Below are 21005 nucleotides of genomic sequence, written 5' to 3' on the forward strand. Positions count from 1 at the left end.
TAAATACAAGATTAGTTTCTTCACATGTCTGCAAAACTCGATCAACATTTTGCAAGCAATCGTCAAAATAAGTCTTGTAAATGGAAAAATCATCCATGAAAACCTCAACAATCTTTCCCCAAAAGTCAGAGAATATAGCGGGTCATGCATCTTCGAAAGGTAGAACGTGCATTGCATAAACAAATAGGCATACGTCTATAAGCATAGGTTCCAAAAGGGCAAGTGAAATTAGTTTTCTCTTGGTCCTCTTTTCACACGGGTATTTGAGAAAAACCAGAATATCCATCATGAAAACAAAAGCGTGTGTGCTAAGATAATCTTTCTAACATTTGATCAATAAAAGGCAAGGGGTAATGATCTTTCCTAGTACCTTTATTCAATTTCCTGAAATCAGTTGCCATCCTATAACCAGATACTATTCTTTGTGGAATAAGTTCATTATTATCATTAGGAACCACAGTTATAGCTTCTTTCTTAAGAACACAATGAATATGACTTACCCATCTACTATCAGCAATAGGATAAATTATACTTGCTTCCTGAAGCTTTAGTATTTCAGTTCCTACAACTTCATTCATCTTAGGATCTAAGCGGCGTTGATGATCAACAAGAGGTTTGGCATCTAGTTTCATTTTAATCTTGTGCTGACAAAGAGTGGGCTTATGCCCTTAAGATCATCAAGAATATATCCAATAGCAGCCATGTGCTTCTTTAGAATTTTGAGTAACCTTTTTTCTTCATGCTCTGAAAGGTTATCACTAATAGTAACATGATATATCTTCTTTTCATCAAGATAAGCATATTTCAAGGTATCAAGTAATTTCTTTAACTCAAACACACAATCTCCTTTTGGTGGAGCAGGATCCCCTTAGATATCAACAGGCAAGTTGTGTTTGAGGATAGCTGTTTGTCTAAGTAATATATCAATATTGTTCTAAAGGATCTGTAGGAGGCACAACAAGAGAAGCAAGACCAGTAATTTCATCTTTAGTAGATAACTCCTTCTCATGTGGTTGTCTAAAAAATTTAGAGAAATTAAATCCACGAGACTCGTTACCAAAGCTTAATTTAACTTTGTGTGTGACACAATTAATTTCAGCATTAACAGTAATCAAGAAAGGTCTGGCAAATATAATGGGACAAAAGTTATATTGTTCAGAACCAAGTACTAGGTAGTCAATGGGGTACTTGACTTTTCCACACAAGACTTCAACATATCTAATAATCCCAAGCAATGAAATAGTATCTCGGTTTCCAATAGTGACATCAATATCTTCATTCTCAAAGGGTGCTATATCATTCATAATTTATTTATATAAGGTAAAAGGTATACCACTAATACTAGCACCCATGTCATATAAACCATGATAGTAATGATCTCCAATCTAAACATAAACAACAGGCAAGCCAACAACTCGTTTGTTTTTATCTATCTTGTCCTGCTCATTTCTAGCAGGCTTTACAATTCTTGCAGCTTCACTATAGAAGCAAATAACATTCCCATCAATATTATCAACCAAGATATATTTAACTATAGCAATATTAGGATCCACATTTATTTGTTTAGAACATTTGGGTGTTCAAACATAACTTCTATTAACCACAGTTGTTGCTTTAGCATGTTCCCTAATCCTAACAGGAAAAGGAAGTTTCTCGATAAAAGAAGTAGTTACAACTGGATCATCATGATAAACAATTGCTTCCTATTTAACTTTAACGGGTTTCTCTAATAATTTTTCAATATGTGTATGATATTTAAACCACTTCTCCTTAGGGATATCAACATGCGTAGCAAATGGTTCGCAGAAAGTATCTACTATCTCAGAGTCAAGCCCGTATTTATTGCTAAACTTATGAAAAATACCAATTTCCATAAAATATTTAACAAAATCAAACTTAACCTTTATACCTTGCTCTTTACCTTTCTCGAATTCCCAGTCTTCGGAGTTGTGTTTAATTCTTTCCACAAGATCCCATTTGAATTCATTAGTCTTCTTCATATAAGAATGAGTAGAAGAAGAATCAAGTTGTACTTGATCATTACGAGAAAGCAGAGTAAAACAAATTGTATAATCATTTCTCCCGAGACCTCATCATTGGGGAAGGTGTGCATCATAGATTTTAGCCGCCCCCAGCTTGATCGATGCTTTCTCCTTCACGAGGCAGCAATTATAAATAAAATTCCAATCACGATGAACTAGATGCATAGTTTAAAACTTGTGATGAAATTCCAACTTCAAGTGATTCCGGTCCGATGATCCAATATCATCCATCAATTATCATGTACCACATCAATGATTTTCCCTCAAAATATAAACGGGAAAATTTCTTCTTAACTTTATCTCCACGCAAACATGCAAGCTTAAATAATCCACAAATCTCATCAACATATATCAAGTGGTAATCAGGATGAGTTGTACATCATAACGATTAGCTACCAGTTTCTCTAGCTTACCCAAGGGAATCTCATAACAAAGATTTTAAGTAGGTTAAGTAGGTTGAGAAGCAACATTTTCAACTTCCGTTCAAGGAGAATATGCCCCAAACAAGCCACTCAAAGGGTGCCATCCATAGTAAGAAGCAACAATAAATTTCAGCATGTATCGGAAATGTTTTCTTACCAATTTCCACTTACCAAAGGCGCTTCACTCCCAGTAGCGTTGCCAGAAAAGATTCTTGACGACCCAAAAGTATAGGGCATCAAACGTAGTCCTTTTGATAAGTAAGACTGTGAAACCCAACGAGGAGCAGAAGGAAATGACAAGCAGTTTTCAGCAAAGTATTCTCTGCAAGTGCTATAACTACAGTGATAGATAGTTTTGTAGCAAGATAATTCGTAACAAGTGACAAGTAAAAATAGTAACAAGTATGAAGCAATATCGGCCAATCATTTTTATAGCAAAGGACAGGCCTGAAAGTACTCTTATATAAAGAAAACGCTCGTGAGGACACATGGGAATTTATGTCTAGTCATGTTCATCATGTTAAGTTGGTTCGTGTTTGTTACTTTGATAATTTGATATGTGTGTGGTCTGGTGCTAAGGTTTTGTTCTTACTTGAACAATAAACCCACTTATGATTACCCCATGTTGCAAGAATCTGCAACTATGAAAGAAGAAATAAGATAAATCTAACCATAGCATGAAACGTGTCGATCCAAATCAGCCCCTCATGAAGCCATGCATAAAGTAGGGTTTAAGCTTTTGTCACTCTCGCAACCCATCATCTACTTGTTACTCCACGATACCTTCCATTAGGAACATAACATGGTGAAGTTTCATGTAGTCGGCGTTCACACGACACCAATAAGAGAAGCAACACCAACACATCATCAATATATCGAATGAATTCCAACTTCACACGATTACTTATAACCAGACTTCTCACATGTCCTCGGGAACAATATTAACTACTCACACCTCATCAACATGTTCAAGATTGGAGGTATAGTAATGGTGATCAAGGATCCGAATGTAATATCTTCCACCAAGTAATCAAACAAGCATCAACTACGAGATGTAATCAACACTACTAGTAACCCATAGGTACCAATCTGAGGTTTTGAGACAAAGATTGAATACAAGAGATGAAGTAGGGTGGGAGATGACATGGTGCTGATGAATATTGGTCCTGCCATGAAGGAGGAAGCATTTGTGATGATGATAGCTTCGATCCCCCCCCCCCCCCCCGAGAGAGGAATTCACCGTGCAAAATCTCTATGTTGGAGAGCAAAAGGGCATGTGCCTAGGTTTCCTCCTCGAGACGGCATCACTTCGTTCTGAAAGTATTCTTATGTTTTTTCTATGTAAAAACACACCATATAGGAGAAGAGGGGGGGGGGTCAGGAGACCTACTAGGCCCGCACAAGGCAACAGGGGCGGACATGGGGGGGGGTGGTCGTGCCCTGTTGGCTCGTGGCCAGCAGGTGGCCCCCCTCTGGTATATTTTTGGCCCAATAAATGTTATATATTCCAAAAATTCTTCGTTAAATTTCAGTTTATTTGGTGTCGAGTGATTTTTCACCCTTTTTTTCTTTTCACGTCCATAGTACCAGTTTTCGGTAGTTTTCTTCTCATGGTGTACCTTGCACATTCATAGAGAAAAAGCATAAGAATTGCATGATAATGAGGAATAATGGACAACAATATCATAAATATCAATAGTAATTCATGATTCATAATGGACGTATCACTGTGTAGTCATACTGGTCATCGAGTCGTCTTTAAAAATAGTTGTGTTAGGCACGGCATCGTGAATGCCACAAAGAGGGATGGCAGAGAAGTACAACTTGAGAGCATTGTCTTGGAGCTCATCGTACTTGGACATCTTGGTCATACCATCCTCATGGTCGTAGTCGTGGATCTTGGTCATCGTGAAGTGTGCTTGGGTTGGAGAAATCTTGGCCTTCTTGAGTTCTTGTACCGCCTTGAGATCACCAATGTAGAGATCATTGAGAGACTTGTAGGTGTTGGTGAAGATATTCTTGGCGGTGTTGTTGTTCAATCCCATCATGAAGTGGAACTTCATCCAAATGGGGTTGTTCACTCCGGCTCGTCGAAAGGCTTTCTTCATCTTCATGAAGTACTTGTCGAAGGACTTGGATCCTTGTATGGTGTTCTTCAATTGGTGTTGTACATGTTCCTTGTATTTAGAAGGCATAAACTCTTGCCGCATAGCTTTCTTCATCTTGGGAGAACTCATCTCAAAGCTCTTTGAAGGTGTGTGAAGCCACCATGTCGACGCATAGTCATGGAAGTTACTTGTGGCACACATCACTTGATCTTCGAAAGGGACTTGAATTAGCTTGAGGTAGGTGTCCATCTTGCGCACCCACTTGAGGTACTCTTCGGGGTCATGAGTCCCATAGAATGGAATCACGACGTCAATGTCGAAGTCGTAGTAGCTCGTGGAAGTCGCGAACTTGAGCTTGGGGAGCTTATCTTGAGGTTCTTGTTGGCGAAGATGCCACAAATCCAAAGGTGAAGATGCCTTGAAATCAGTTGGTGAAGATGCCAAGTTAGGTGGTGAAGTCGTCGAGCGGTTGTTGGTGTCCATCTTGTGACCTTCACCTGTGTTCCTTGTTGGACGCCTTGATGTTCGTGTCGTTATTCCTTCGTGTCGTTGATGGTGTCAATGCCTATGTGACCTTAACGAAGATGGTTCCTTGGAATCATGTGCACTTGAGCGTCTTCTCGAAGATGAGGAAGACCACTTGCGGGTGTTGATGAGGACCTCCAGCTCCTCCATTTAAGCATCTATCTTGGCGTCGATGAAGTTCTTGATGGCATCGAACTTGTCGTCATGGTGTTGGACTGAAGTAGATGTCCCATCCCTATCCATAGAAGCACTCGAGAAGGTGTGAGGATGAGATGGAATGAACGCACCAAAGTTACCTCTTTTTGGAGTTGTAGATGGATTTCAAAATACCACAATGTATGCAAGGAAAAGAGTACACTTGGTGAAAAACTTTGTCCATTTCTCATAATCTACACAAATGGTTTATATTGGAGCTTGGTGGGATTAATGAAGTTCAAGATATTGTAAATGGTGAATTACATCCAATGGACTCAAAATACAAAGCAAGTGATCACAAATATGGAGGATGGCAATAGAGAAACACACATGGTAAGATAATGGGGCTTGTGCACTATAGGGATGAGCGATAAAAATTGTGTAGCGAAGACTAGGCTCGTGTTGCACAAACACAAGGTGAGACGCTAGCTTGATTGCACATTTTGGCACGATTCACCACCTGGCACCAATCCTATTCATGGAAGCAAAACGTTTCCTATTCCATGTATCCTCATGCACAAGTATCTCTTTTCATGCTCAACCCTTTTGCTTATAAGCATTTGATCTTTCTTTCTTGCTTAGAAGCTTTTTTGTAATTTTTTTCTTCTCTTCCTTTGCACCATGCTTAGTTATACTCAACCAAATATATGAGACAACTATCACAATATATGCACGAGAGTAAGTAATTGCACTATATGATATTTCAAATGATGCAACAATATGATATCATATCACTATGGTGCGCCAGTTTTCGCTAAGCCCGACAATACTCGGATAAGTAGTCACAATAGTTATGAAAGTATGAGCAAAGATGGTTGGGCTATCAAGGTGAAATGGCAAGGAAGGAAAATTTTATGACGAAATGGATACCTTCGTCAAACTTAACCTTTCAAGAAGTCGGGGGTAACCGGCCTTGCTTCTGGTAGAAGTTTGTCTTAAAGGATGGATGGCCGTCGTCGATGTTGATCGTCGATGGTCGATGTAGATGATGGACCAATACAAGTAGTCGGTGGTTGTTGAATAAGTAACCGTCCCTAAGTAGCTGAAACACCTTAGGAGACTCAAATCACAAATCAAGTAACCAAAAATTCAATGGGAATCAAAATGGGTTAGGGTGTGGAAATCTATGGTGGTAATGCAGATGATATGGTGGACGACCTAGACAAACTTGCCAAAATTTGAAAAATATGATGGTTTCAAATGATGGTGGAACTAATTTTGTGGATGGTATATGTTAATAGCTACAAAATAAGCTAAAGAACTCCTAAATCAGAGTCCGGATAAATTAGTTATGGACGAAACGGTGATACACGGAAGGCTAAAATCTACACGTGCGGGACATCTGGGGGCTAGGCCGGATTTCCGGGGCACTGCTGTCTAGATACGTGTGTTTCGGTGCTCGAAGGGTCGGATGTCCGGCCCGGAAAATCCAGATCACGATTTGGTGCTCGAAAACTCGATTTGGACGGAAATTTGCAATTCCAAAACCACAATTGAAGGGGGAAAGGGGGAATTAGGGTTAGGGGACACCAAGTAAGGTAGATCCACTTGCCAAACACTAGATCCACGGATCAAAATCAATGAAAACAAACAAGAATAATCAAAATGCAAGAAATATTTGGGCCTCTTTTTGTGGAGATTTTCTAAATTGAGAAGAAAAGCTCGAACTAAAGCAAGAAAAGGGGGGTAGGGCTCCAAATTCGTGCCAATGTGGCTCATGATACCAAGATGATATAGGGAAAACCCGATGGTGTCCCGATCTTCACGAATTGGAGGTGGATTCAAGAAAGAACATGAAAAACGCGAAGAACGCGAGGGGAAAATGTGGATAAATCAAAGGGGAAACACTCTATTGGAAAAGATCCACACCAAGTACTCCTCAAATAAAAAACAATACATGAGGTGCATCAAGATCCAAGAACAACAATGGAAATAAAGATACATGGGTAGTTCATCCCAAATTCCATAGGGAGATGAGGTCTTTAATCCCCTAGGAATCTTCCTAAGATAGGGGTCGTGACATCCACTAGGGGCTCTCCTCACATGGAGGCATCATCTCCATGGGAGAGGTAGTGGAAGGAGAAATGCTCAACTAATCTATGGGCTAAACCATTGCTAATCCTAAAAATGAGGAGGGCTTGAGTATATATAGTCTAAGCCACGAAGTGGCACATGAGGGGCAAAATGGTAAAGATACATAGGCTTCGGGCCCATCCATGCGCGTTGGCACGCGTCAGATGTCCGGGGCTGTGGGGGGGGGGGGGGGTGTCCGGGGCTTCAGGACATGCTAGATGTCCGAGCTGGGGCCGGAAGTCCGGGATGGAGCTTCTCAGGGGGCTTCTGGTTCGGGTGTCTTCGAGACGGATTTTTGGGCTGAAGCCGAATTTCCGACCACGTGCCAGATGTCCAGGGCGAGGCCGAATGTCCGTCCGCTGTAGCTCTTTCGGTCCTACCTTGTTGCTGGTTGGGTCTCCGGGCGTCGGATGTGTTGATACCAGATTTTGGCAGGCAAGAAAACGTAATTAAGATGGCTTCAAATAAGGAAGTGTTATACATGGAAAATTTCCTTAGTGTTGACTTGAACGTTTTCTAAGTTTGGGCCATCGTCATCTCATTTCATCTCGAAGGCCGAAACTGTGTTCAAAGTGTTGAGATTTCATGTTCAGAGTACTGTTCGGTCGATTAAGCTCGCAAGAAAGCCTCATATGGAAAACTGTTCAACATGAATTGTCTTCGTCTCGTCAAAACGATCGATTTTGGTATAAACGTCATGTCGATCAAAAATCATATGCAAAAGCTAGAGTGATCGAATTATGGCCCTACAACAAGGCGAAATATGGCGCAAGGGATCAAATAATTGTCTGATGGATGGCGGAGGCATCAGACAACTGTCCGATGGGCCACACGAGGGATGAGACATCTGTCTGATGGGTCGCGCGAGCTGTTCGTCCCTCTAGGACGTGATCTGGTGTATTTTTCTTGATAGAAAAGCCTAGATGCGTACTTTTCTTGTACGAAAAGTCTAGCCACCTCTTATATATATTGGAGGTGATGGCCGATTGAAATAACACACAATAAAACAAATCAATCTACCACTTTTTACCTTTACTTTTATCTTCTCCCTTTGTTCTTCTTCTTTCTCATTCTTCCGTTCTACATTTGGAGGGCACCGATCCAGGAGGTCCTAGGGGCGGTCAGGCCGACCTAGGGCAGCCCATAGCCGTCGCACGCCCTGACGGGGTCCCTCCCGGGCGTGTGGGGTTTTGGGTATACAAAAGTACCCACCAGATTGCCTGCGTGCCGTGCTTTGAGACGGATCTCCTTCGACGTGAGCTGTGGTGCATCACCCTCGGTGTTGGAGGTACACAGTGACGTGTTCGTGTGCGAACACACCTTTTGGTAACTCCGCTGGGGACAAAGCTTTGAAAGGCCTCCAGTCTGTTCCTGCGACAAAGAGATCGTTGTTAGGACCAGTTTTAAATAAAATGATTTATTGGAGATCAGCCATTGGTGTCACCAATGTAGGAAAACATTTCCTACTGAGAGACCCATCTTGATACAGAAAACCAGTAGTACTTAATATTAGACATAGTAGAGCGAAGGTCGCTCTACAAATTATTACAACATGTCCAAATCTCACACGGACGGATATGTTACAGTGGTCATGGGATAACTCTACTGCTGGTAATAAATAGGGCACGCCACATCAGAGTGAATTCACATGACAAGTACTACTATGCGCCAAGCATCAGAGTTAGGCTTGATGATTTATTAGAGGTGGCGGAATCATTGAAATAATACAGTGGCGGACTCCACGATCTCAAGACTGACCAGGACTCCACTAGACGTCGGACTCGCTATCGAACTCTTCATTCATGAGGTCTCCTTCGTCCATATCTGGCACATCAACAAGCGAGTGAGTACTTCGAAAAGTAATCGCAAACAATTTGCACAAAAGATGATGTATGAAACAAGTTTTAATATGCATGGTTTCAGGTCAAAATTTATCATGATAGAGACATTAATAGTAGTTAAGTTAGTGGATAAGTCGGGCGGTAATCTTCCCGAAATACCCAAACAGAAAATAAAATGCATCGATCGGGTGTCTGGAGCGACACCACGAAGGGTTAACAGGAGAGTAAATTGCCACCGTCAGGCGTCTACGCGACACCTCATACAGGGCATAAAATAAATCATAAGCCACAGTCGGGCGTCTCAGCGACACCACAGAAAGGTCATAAAATAAATAACAAGCCGCAGTTGGACGTCTTAGCGACACCACAGAAAGGGCATAAAATAAATAACAAGCCGCAGCCGGGCGTCTTAGCGACACCGCTGAAATGGCATAAAATAAATAATAAGCCGCAGTTGGGCGTATTAGCGACACCGCACAAAGGGCATAAAATAAATAATAAACCGCAGTCGAGCATCTTCGTAACACCGCGGGAAGGGCATAAAATAAGGTAAAGGATTATCCGGCTTGTACAACCAACCTTTAGGATTATCTTAGAACCAGGTTATCAACAAGTAAATTTTCCACAACACTGTTAAATGTCCACAACCATCATCATTAAATTGCACTTGTGCTCCAGGTACCGACTCTAAGACAAACACTTGACATGTCAACCAATCGTCCTTGACCGTGGACACGGCTACTCAAATAGTTATGACTCTGCACATGGTGTACTCTTTACCCATAGCTCACGGGTTCCGATAGTCAATATGACTAATCCCGCGTACGGTATTTTAGAAGTAGACGCTCAGAATCAGCACACACACCTATTTTTACCCCCGCGAAGACCGGCTTCACCTAGACTACGCTGCCAGGAAAAAACCATAAAACGGGGAGGCTCCGACCTCGACTACCATGGGATCAAATTTATAACGCACGCTACAAGTGAGTACCCTCCCTCTCGGTCCTAGACCAGAAACACCCATGCCCCCTGACCGTATGACTAGATTTAGTCCAGGGCCATGGATACCTTCATCTCGGCCCCTCTATGTGGTGTGTAACTGATAATAGGCCTACGACCGACTATACCGAATCTTCTTCCACGAAACTGTGGCAGCATGATAATAAAGGTAAGACACTGAAAAGACTCGATCTAGGTCGATACTGGAGTTATCCACTTTCCTTCCATCACTCTCATGCATTTATCATGACTAGGCCACAACCTATCACGTTCCACGTGACTAGGTTATCCACGGCCTGTCACAACCATAACTTGTCATAGTCATATATTAACTTTGTTTATGTAAGATGCAATATGCTTAATTAATACAATAAATGAATATTAAATTATTTGGTGAACAAACAACACATCAAAAGTTCAAACATGCTTGCATGGTTCCACGTAGTCGGGATCGAGCTCCATGAAGTTAACGTCAGTGTTTCCCTCGTCGGAATCTACGTCATACAATATATACCATCGTAATAGCTAAGGCCTAGCTACTATCTCCAAACAATTTTGAAATAAGTCTGAAAATAAACTAGACCTCCATAGAAAGATTTTTGCAAAAAGAATCAGTTAAAAAGCTTTTATAGTTTAAAAGTTATAAGTGAAATGAAATCATGGACTATTTTGTAATAAACCAGAATTTATCTAGGGGCTAGCCTGAGAAAAATCAACGCACTCGAAGAAAATGTGCCAACCCTCGATGAAGACGTCTTCTCGAGAAAGCGCCTTCGAGAAAAACAATTCGAAAAAAGACAAAACCCTGACGAGGGGGTCCCCCCATGTCAGGTTCAAATCTCACCGGCGCTAGAGGCGTGCGATGGTCGCCGGCGGCGTCACACGATGGGGCAGGGCTAACCAAGGGCATCTATGCACTCACCGAGTCTCTCCGCGTCAGTGGTATGTGGATTGGGTCGTTGGGGAAGCTCAGCGTCGATGGTAGCCCTGCTTCAGCACACGACGGCGTCGGGCACCACCTGATCTCAACGAGGAGAGGGCGTACAACCAAATTGAAGTGCGGCTTAGGAGGAGGGGCTCACTAGGAGGCTACGGCAAGGCTTTGGGCTCTTATCTCCGCTCACCTTGCTTGTATTCCGTCGAGACCCTTGGCGGATCGAAGCAGCCGAAGATGGAGAAGAAGGCCTCCCCGAGGCCCTTCTCTGGCTTGGGCAAGGTTTCTGAGTGAGGAGGGGAGGAGCTAGAGTGGTTGAGGTGCTCAGGACCAAGGGAGGGGCTCTATTTATAGGCGGCCGAGAGAGTGTCACGGGAGCTTAACTCCGGCTATTAATTCCGGTGGATAAGGCGGTTAATAAGGCGATAGCAGAGCTCGGTCAGCATCCACACAACACAAGGGTTCCATTTCGGGCCTAAAATGTCATCAACGGAGGACCCGGCTCGATGGTGCGGTACTCTGTGGACACGGCGGCAGCAAAACTCGCGCTCTACGTCGTCCGGGACGTGGTGACAGGCAACGTGGCGTGTACTGGAGGAGATGAACACGCGGAGATCTGAGCGCGAACGGGCGGTGCCGAACGGTGTGGAGCTGCAGCACGGGACGCTGGTGTCCGCGGCAGCCGCTGCGGGTGCTGCTCCCGGAGCTGGCTGGCTGAGGCCAGCTCCCACCGACGCCAGCGACCATCCAAGGGACCGTGCGGTGGGTGGATAGGCTCGGGGCACAGTGGCGACCTGCCATCGTCGATATTGTAGAGATCGACGCTCCCGCTGCGGGTCTGAATCGATAAACACTTCAACTCTGAATTCTGAGTGAACTTAATTCAGAGACTAATGTCCAATGTGCACACCATCTGTTCCATCAAATGAAATTGGCACGTGGAAAAATGTATTAGGAGCTGAATTGATTTGAGATGGCCTCTCATTGAGTGCAAAGACTGTTTGCAAATTTTCATAAATTCTGAAAATGGTTAGGCCGTTTTTTTAATAAAAACGGAATATCTTGGTCAAACTTGAGTCAAACCTAATTTGAAATTTTGAAACTAGTGACCCCAATGTTCTTGGTGAAAGGGTTGGGGATACTAAGGTCTTCTAAGGATAGGAATTTGGATCTCAAATACCAAAGGAAGCAATTAGTTCCTTTGGAAAATCTTTGGGGTCAAAACTGATTACAGAAAATCTTTTTTGCTTGAAATAAAGTATGAAAGGTTGTTAAACCCTTGTAAAACTTTGAGAAATCAATTAAAATAATTGCCTAGGTGCAAGGGAAGTGCCATTGATTAGAAATCAGAAAAGATGTAGGGGAAAAAAATTATTGAATGCGGTTGATAAGTGAACCTATGGAAATTTATTCCAATGGTTTGTTAAAGAATAAATAGAAGGTTCCAAACCAAGTCATTTTGAGAAGAGGCTAGAAAAAAATTCAAACCAGACATGTTCCTGAAGAAATCCCAAAGATTTTTTAAAAGGGGTTTCAAAGAACTTCAAGAGTTTTTCATCAAAGCCAAATTTTTAAATACAATTTAAAACAATTCGAAAGTCACAGAAATCCAAATTAAAATTTGTGGGTGTAACAACACCTACCCCTTAAGAAAAATCTCGTCCCCGAGATTTCAGCCAGTCCTGAAAAAGTTGTGGTTGCTCTTTCTGCACAATGTATTCTCTTTCCAAAGTGGCTTCATCCTCTGAATGGTTGCTCCACTGTACCATGAACAGTTTGGTGACCTTCTCGTGTGTCCTCCTTTCTGCTTCCTCTAGTATTCTTACAGGGTGTACCTGGTAAGAAAGGTCTGTCTGCACTTCTATACTGTCATTAGGTACTTGTTGATCTGGGTTCCTCACACACTTCCTTCGTCAAGAAATATGGAACATGTTCTGCACATCTGACTGTTTCACAGGTAGATCGAGCTGATAGGCAACTTGGTCCCTTCGAGCAATTATCCGGAATGGTCTGATGAAGTAGGGCGCAAGCTTGCCCTTGACCTTGAACCTTTGTAGTCCTCTCATTGGTGATACCTTGAGATACACATATTCATTTGGATCGAAGTCGACGTCACGGTGCTTTTGATCGTAATAGCTCTTCTGACGGCTTTGGTCTATCTTGAGTTTATCTCTGATGAGTCGTACCTTGTCATCGGCCTCTTGAAGCATTTGCGGGCTGAAGATACGGCTATCTCCGGTCTCTGGCAAATTTAGGGGCGTACGACACCTTCTTCCATATAAGGCATCAAAAGGTGACATTTGTAGACTTGCCTGATAGCTGTTGTTGTACAGGAATTCGGCGTAGGGAAAGCTGTCCTCCCAATTGTTCCCATATGTTAGGATGCATGCCTTTAGCATGTCCTCAAGAGTTCGATTCACACATTCTGTTTGTCCTCCAGTTTGGGGGTGATATGCTGTGCTGAACACTAACTGGGTTCCCAATTCTTGTAGTAAATAATCCCAAAACCTCGATGTAAATTGAGTGCCTATATGAGATAAAATGGTTTTACGGATCCCATGTAAGCACATGATGCGGGCGAGGTATAATTTGCCTAGCTTATGAGTGGAGTAAGTGGTCTTTGCTGGAATGAAGTGGGCTACCTTGGTGAGTCGATATGTGATAACCCATATAGCATAGTGTCCGTGTCGGGACCGAGGTAGTCCAACAACGAAGTCCATACCTACCTCATCCCACTTCCACTCGGGTACCTTCATAGGCTATAACAGTCGTGAGGGCTTCTGTTGTTTTGCCTTGATACATTGCATGAATCACAACGGGCAATGAAAGAAGCAATATCCCTTTTCATCCCGTGCCACCAATATTTTGCCTGTAGATCCTTGTACATTTTTGTACCTCTGGGATGGATTGATTATGGAACGTTGTGACATTCTTCCAAAATTTGAACTTTGAGGTCCTCTTCGTCTGGTATGCATAGTCAGTCTGTGTACCATAATATTCATTGTTCATCAATAATAAATTCTGGGGCCTTTCCAAGTCCCACCTTTCTCTTTATACCTTCAATGCTTGGGTGCTCATTCTGAACTTTCTTGATATTCTCATCCAGAGTGAGTTGTACTTCTAGTTGCGCCACAGTGCCTTCTAGAACAAGAAGCAGGTTTAGCAGAGCTAACTCTGTGGCAAACTCGGGGCTTAGATTTGGTACAGGATCTTTGTCTGAGGTGGGGTTCCTGCTGAGAGCATCGGCTAACACGTTATCCTTACCAGGATGTTAATGAATACCCACATCATAAACTTTAATTAATTCCAGCCAACGACATTGTCGTAGGTTGAGATATGGTTGCGTGAAGATATACTTGAGACTCTTATGATCTGTGCATATCTCACAGTGATTTCCAAGTAGGAAATGTGTCCACTCCTTGAGAGTGTGTATCATGGTGGCTAATTCCAAATCATGAGTGGGGTAATTTTCTTCGTGTCGCTGTAATTGTCTTGCGGCGTAAGACACGACTTTCCCTTCCTACAGAAGTACGCATCCGAGGCCTTTCCTTGAGGCGTCACAATATACCTCAAAATTTGTCTTTAAGTCTAGGATGACTAAGACTGGCGGCGGTCAACCTTGTCTTCAGTTCTTGGAAGCTATTCTCACAGGCTTCAGTCCATTCAAACTTCTTGTCCTTTTTGAGTAGCTGGGTCATGGATTTGACGATAGTGGAAAAGCTTTCAATGAATCTTCGATAATATCCCGCCATTCCGAGGGAACTTCGCACATCTGTCACATTAGCCGGTTGCGTCCATTCACTTACGGCCTTGACCTTTTCAGGATCCACGGCTATGCTTTCTTGGGTCATTATGTGGTCCAAAAATCTGACTTGTTTTAGCCAAAACTCACACTTACTCAATTTGGCATACAATTGATGCTTACGTAGTTCCCCTAGCACAACCCTTAGGTGTTCTGCGTGCTCTTCGGGGTTCTTGGAGTAGACCAGTATGTCGTAGATGAAGACTATGAAAAAATTATGCATGTACTTCATGGATACCTTATTCATTGAATGCATGAAATAAGTTGGCGCATTTGTTAGTCCAAAAGGCATCACCGTGAACTCATACAATCCATATCGTGATGCAAATGTTATCTTGGGAATGTCTTCTGAACGTATCTTAAGCTGATGATATCCTGACCGCAAATCAATATTTGAGAATACTTTTGCTTGTGCTAACTAATCAAAGTAGTCATTTATCCTGGGCAGAGGATACTTGTTCTTGATGGTGTCCATGTTGCAACTTTTATTCAGTCGAGCTTGAGTTGGTTTGTTCCTTTCTAAGGCTGCAACTTTTACGCTTTTCCCTGATGATAGGTGAGTGTGACCATTCGGCTGAAACAATCAATAAATACCTTGTTGGTATTTAGCCAGTCCATTCCCAAAATAACATCCAAATTATTGCTCTTGATCGCAATGAGATTTTCCCACAATGTCAAACCCTCAATCTCAATGGTAACATCCTTGCAATATTTTTGTGTAACCTGTTGTACTCCCGGGGACATGATGGTCATCAAATTTACCAAGGGGAGGGTTGAAAAGTTGTGTTTCAAGGCAATTTTTTCCGAAATAAAAGAATGGAAGCTCCAGAATCAAACAAAACCACGGCAGGAATTTTGTTGACACAGAACTTACAGAGTACTATCTCCGGTGCGTTCATAGCATCTTTCTTGGCCACAAGATTTATGTGGCCGTTCCGGTGATTGTTGTTGGTATTGAAGTTGTTGCGCTTTGGTTCTGGGTCATTGCTGGGGTGGTTTGTTTTAGTCGTACCATTCCCGGCCTTTGGACTCTATCGAGCAAAGTGTCTAGCCTCTCCGCAGGCGAAACAGGTAACACCCGGGCGGGAGTAATGTTCTTGTTTCTCGGATAAAAGTGGGTGTTGACTCCACTGGTTGAAGTTGGGGCACGAGGGGTTGTATTTTTTGTGTCCTCGGTCTTGTGCCTGGTGTTGCGAGTCGGTGTCGAGTTGTTATGACGGCGCTTGCGAATGTTGTCCAGGTTGCGACGCTTGGCCTTGAGCATGTTGGCCTTGTCCAGAAGTGTTTTGAAGTCTAGAAAGGTGTGAATGATCAGCTGACATTTTAATGCCGGAGTGAGTCCATCAAGGAACTTTTCCATTCTTTTATCCTCTGTCTTATAGTCTTCACTTGCATAACGGGATAATTGATTATATTGTTCCAAGTATTCCATTACAGTGGAACTCCTTTGTCTGAGGTCTTCGAACTCCCTTTTCTTGATCTTCATGACGCTATTTGGAATGTGCGCCCCACGAAAGCTCTCTTTGAATTCAGCCCATGTGATGTTGTTCTCGTCAGGATGTACGCAAAGGATATTCTCCCACCATGAGGCTGCGGATCCAGTTAGATACGGAGGTGTGTAGAGTACCTTCTCCTGATCGGAACATTGAGCAATAACAAGCTTCCTTTCGATATCATGTAGTCAATCATCGGCTTCCATTGGTTTATCAGAGTGCGAGAAAGTTGGCGAACGGGTCTTCTGTAACTCAGCCAACCTGGAGTGTTGTGGGTGTGGTCCACGCTGATTTCACATATTCATTAGCTAGTTCATCATCTCATGATGGTGTTGTTGGCTTTGTTCATAAAGACGACAAACTTCTGAAAATGTTGTGTCGCTTGACTGTCCTTGAGTGAAATCATTTCCTGTATCAGCAGGCTGATTTTCTCCCTCCATTCTTGGCATGGAGCTTGTTCAGGGACGACTTATTTCTCAAAGCTGGGTTAATGTTGCAAAAACCAAATGAGAAATCTGAATTTAAGGGAAAAAGTAAAAAAAACTTAGAAAAGGGAAAACAGGGAAAAAATTTCATAAAACAACCATCGTGTTTGGAGAAGGACTGCGGTACATCTTACATCACGCATAATTATACATATCACTCAGGTCGTACTCGCGTGTGCCGCACATGTTATCTAGGTTAGTGCACTTCTCGTGGTCCTACATGATGCAACACAACTACTTCTCTTCAATCTAAGAGCACACAATCATACATATCACACATATCATACAAGCGCACGGACGTTCTGCTGCGCCATCTCTAGGTGGAGTCGGAAGGGACCTGGATCGGCTGGCCCAGGGTAAGTCCCAGATGAGGAGCTGGGGAGTCCACTTCCTCCTGCACGGGCTCTAGGCGGACTACATGAGACGAGGAAGCATGAACTAGACTAGCAGGCATGGCAGCTCTGATGGGGGCAAGAGCAAGGACATGATTGAACTCCTGGATCGTAGGCAGCTAGCGGCGAAGCTGAGCTGGCAGAGTGCACAAAGCAGAGAAAGATGGGCATGACGAAGGTGGTGCGAGACGGAGGAGCTCAGTACTGCTGTGAGGACGATTAAGGGCCTCCATGCAAGCAGCCACCAAGTCATCCACTAAGCCGTCAAAGGCTGACTCCAAGGCCACGAGGTACTCCACAAGCATGCCAATAGCCTTGTCTTCCTCTCCTCTGGGGTAGGCAAAGGCATAGTGACTGGTGTACGGAACGTGGTATGGCAGGTAGTGATAAGGACGAGTCTTCATCACTGGTAAGATGTCCCGAAGATGGGCAATTGCCTCCCTGGCTGCCATCTAAATAGCTTGCCTCTCCGTAGGCATGGCTCTCCCGATGAAGCGAACACGGCGGGCCTCAGGTTGCCCACCAATAAAATGCACCGACGCCTAATGCATAGTAAGGGAGTCGCTAATCTTGTGACGGTATAACGTGTACTCGGTGCGAGTCGTTGGTCCAATCGCGATTCTGGCAATGACTCAAAGGAGTCGCGAAAATCATGCCGGCTCGTTGACGAACACCTGAGATGGGAAACCGTTGCCAGACATCTACACAGTAGACAAAATTTCCATATAGTCATAACATATATATGTATTGACTAACAGAAAAAAAATCTACAGTATGCAGAAGAATAAAAACAGCTAATCCGATTAGCGATCACGCCTAGTGGTTTCCTACAATCAGCCTCGCTCTGATACCAAGGTTGTCAGGACCGGTTTCCAAATAAAATAATTTATTGGAAATCAGCCATGAGTGTCACCAGTGTAGAAAAATATTTCCCACTCAGAGACTCATCTTGATATAGAAAATCAGTAGTACTTAATATTAAACATAGTAGAGCGGAGGTCGCTCTACAAATTATTACAACATGTCCAAGTCTCACACGGACGGATATGTTACACTAGTCAAGGGATAACTCTACTTCTCGTAATAAAGAGAGCATTCCACATTAGAGTGAAGTCACATGAGAAGTACTACTACGCGCCAAGCGTCAGAGTGGGGCTTGACGATTTATTCGAGGTGGCGGAAGCAGTGAAATAATACAATGACAGACTCCATGATCGCAAGACTGACTCGGACTCCTCTAGACGTCGGACTCACTATCGAACTCTTCATCTATGAGGTCTCCTTCATCCATATCTAGGCACATCAACAAGCCAGTGAGTACTTCGAAAACTACTCACAAACACTTTGCACAAAAGATGAGATGTATGCAGCAAATTTTAATATGCATGGTTTCAGGTCAAAATTTATCATGATAGAGACATTTATAGCAATTAAGTTAGTGGATAATTCACGCGGTAATCCTCCCGAAATACCTAAACAGAAAATAAAATGCAACGATCGGGTGTCTCGAGCAACGCCTCAAAGGGTTAACAGGTAAGTAAACTGCCACATGTTGGCGTTCTGGGAATGGGGGTAGCCACACCTGCCTACCTGCGGCCCAGAGTCGGCCCACTTGACCAGGCAAACCAACGGGCCAGGCATCACTCGAGGCAAGACCATCGTGACGGGCCAAGCCTCACGAGGAGGAACGACATCAAGACCCGCAGGGGGCCGCCACAGTACCCCACCGGAGCGGCGGATAAACCGAGGCGAGGCCCGACTTCAGGAGTCAAGGATGACGCAAGGGAAGGACAGGCGAGCAGCAGACAACAGGGCAGAGCAGTTTCCCCTTTAGTGCAAAGGGGGCAAGGACGTACCGGGGTTCCCAAGCCATCTTCCAAAGGTTTCCCTTCTGGTCCAACAAAGCCACCCCCGCCCGCCAGCAGGGCAGAAATCATCCCTGAACTCATCCCTGCAGCACGGGCAGCTACTTTGCAGGCGAAGACCACTTTCGGACAGGGGAAGCATGTTCCCCTGTCCCCCTTTGAAATTGGACGTTGTGGGATCCCTTCTCACCGAAACGATAAGGGAAGAGGACCGGGGCCGCCACTATATAGAGAGAGTAGGTTACTTAGTAGGGGCGATCCCGATCCGAGATCTATTCATTCATCCACTAGCATCACACATAGCCACCCGGCCTCCGGAGGCTCACGAGCACTGTACTAGTTCATCCAGCAACCTCCACGAAGGGCACTCCACCAAAGCAGGAGTAGGGTATTACGCTTCCAGCGGTCTGAACCTGGGTAAACTACCGTGTTCTGTGTCGTCCTCACCATCGAGTGAGTTCTCTGCCTTGTCCATCGATTAGCGAGCTAGGCGAGGCGAGCCAGTGAGAGATCTTCATACATGCCCCTGAGTTCAAATCCTTAGGGTTTTGCGGAGCCCGAAATCCGACATTTGGCGCGCCAGGTAGGGGGCGTGTCGAGGTCTCTCCTAGGGGCCAGCCAGCTGAAGCTTGTCACACTCATGGTAGGGAGACGGCGGGTCCGTGCGGAGAGGCGAGCTGCTCGCGTGGTGCAGACGGGGCAAACGAGCCAAGACACTCCGCAACGCTCCGCCACCCCGCCAGCCGGCGTTGGCACCAGAGGAGCTCCCAACGAGCGCCAGGGGCTGCCACCTTCGCCAACCGATGGGCTCTCCACCGTCGCCCAGACTCCTCCGCTCGTCCAACCTGTTCCTTCCCCCTCCGAACCTGCCAGCACCTGACGCACACACATGTTGCACTCCTGGTGGCGCACGAGCTCAGGCGTCAGCAAGCCGTCCACTGCAGCCGAGTTGGCGAACGCGGGCGCGCTCTTGGGTGCAACGACGCGGACGAGACCCAAGGGCACCCCCGCAGGAGCCGCGCTCGTCGGCCCACATCGCTAAGGGCTATAACGGGGGAACCATGTGGGCGCCCCCCGAACATCCACTCATGCCCGCCCTACTGGGGATTCGACGGGAGCCGCTGGAGGCACGGGATTTGGCTGCGCTGGGAAGGCGTCATCCAATGCTCCCCGACATGCTTAACGGAACGAGGAGGGAGTCCCGGAAGCCCGACTATGTCAACCCTTGGAGGCACGCACAGTCCAACAACGACCGCATCGGCGCACCTTCGGGCTACGGCAAGAGGCACGCGCGCGACCCCGCGGGCCGCCCCCACGCAAATAGGTGTGAACAACATCGCGGGGGTGGCCCACGGGGGTGGCTTCACGGGGGCGCCCAGCGCTGGTGTCCTCACGGGGCACACCTGCTGGTCGGGAGCTACTTCGGGGAGACGTCTGGGTCTAGGATCCGAGGACCTCTCGCCTTGGATAGGGTGGACGCACCTTTATGTCTAGTGCGAGGGGCTTCAGCCAGGGGACTGAGGGTGGAGCACACGCGCATGTTCCTGGGCCAGACGATCCCATCCTAGGGGCCGGTGGTGGTATATCCGCCCCTGCCCCCAGGGCGTGCGACGCTCGCGTGGGGACTGAGGGTGGAACACACACCCATGTCGCCAGCGCGGGCTCCGTTCGATCGCCAGCAGGTGTTTGGGTACCAGTCGTTGCCCTTAGGTCGGGCTAGCCCGGCCTGGTGGTATGGCCTAGGGTACTAACGAGGGGACCCGTGGGGGCCTCGGCGAGGCGCGTTGGGGCGGCGCCCCAGGGACTCATGACTTAACGTTTGGGCAAGC

General features: G+C 45.1%; 1 pseudogene; it reads left to right on the plus strand.

The window, feature by feature from the left end:
* Positions 1-11645: 11645 nt before the first annotated feature.
* On the plus strand, positions 11646-20744 carry LOC123426623 (annotated as a pseudogene).
* The last annotated feature ends 261 nt before the right edge of the window (positions 20745-21005 follow it).

The sequence above is a fragment of the Hordeum vulgare genome, chromosome 2H, assembly GCF_904849725.1.
Source record: "Hordeum vulgare subsp. vulgare chromosome 2H, MorexV3_pseudomolecules_assembly, whole genome shotgun sequence".
Classification (NCBI taxonomy): domain Eukaryota; kingdom Viridiplantae; phylum Streptophyta; class Magnoliopsida; order Poales; family Poaceae; genus Hordeum; species Hordeum vulgare.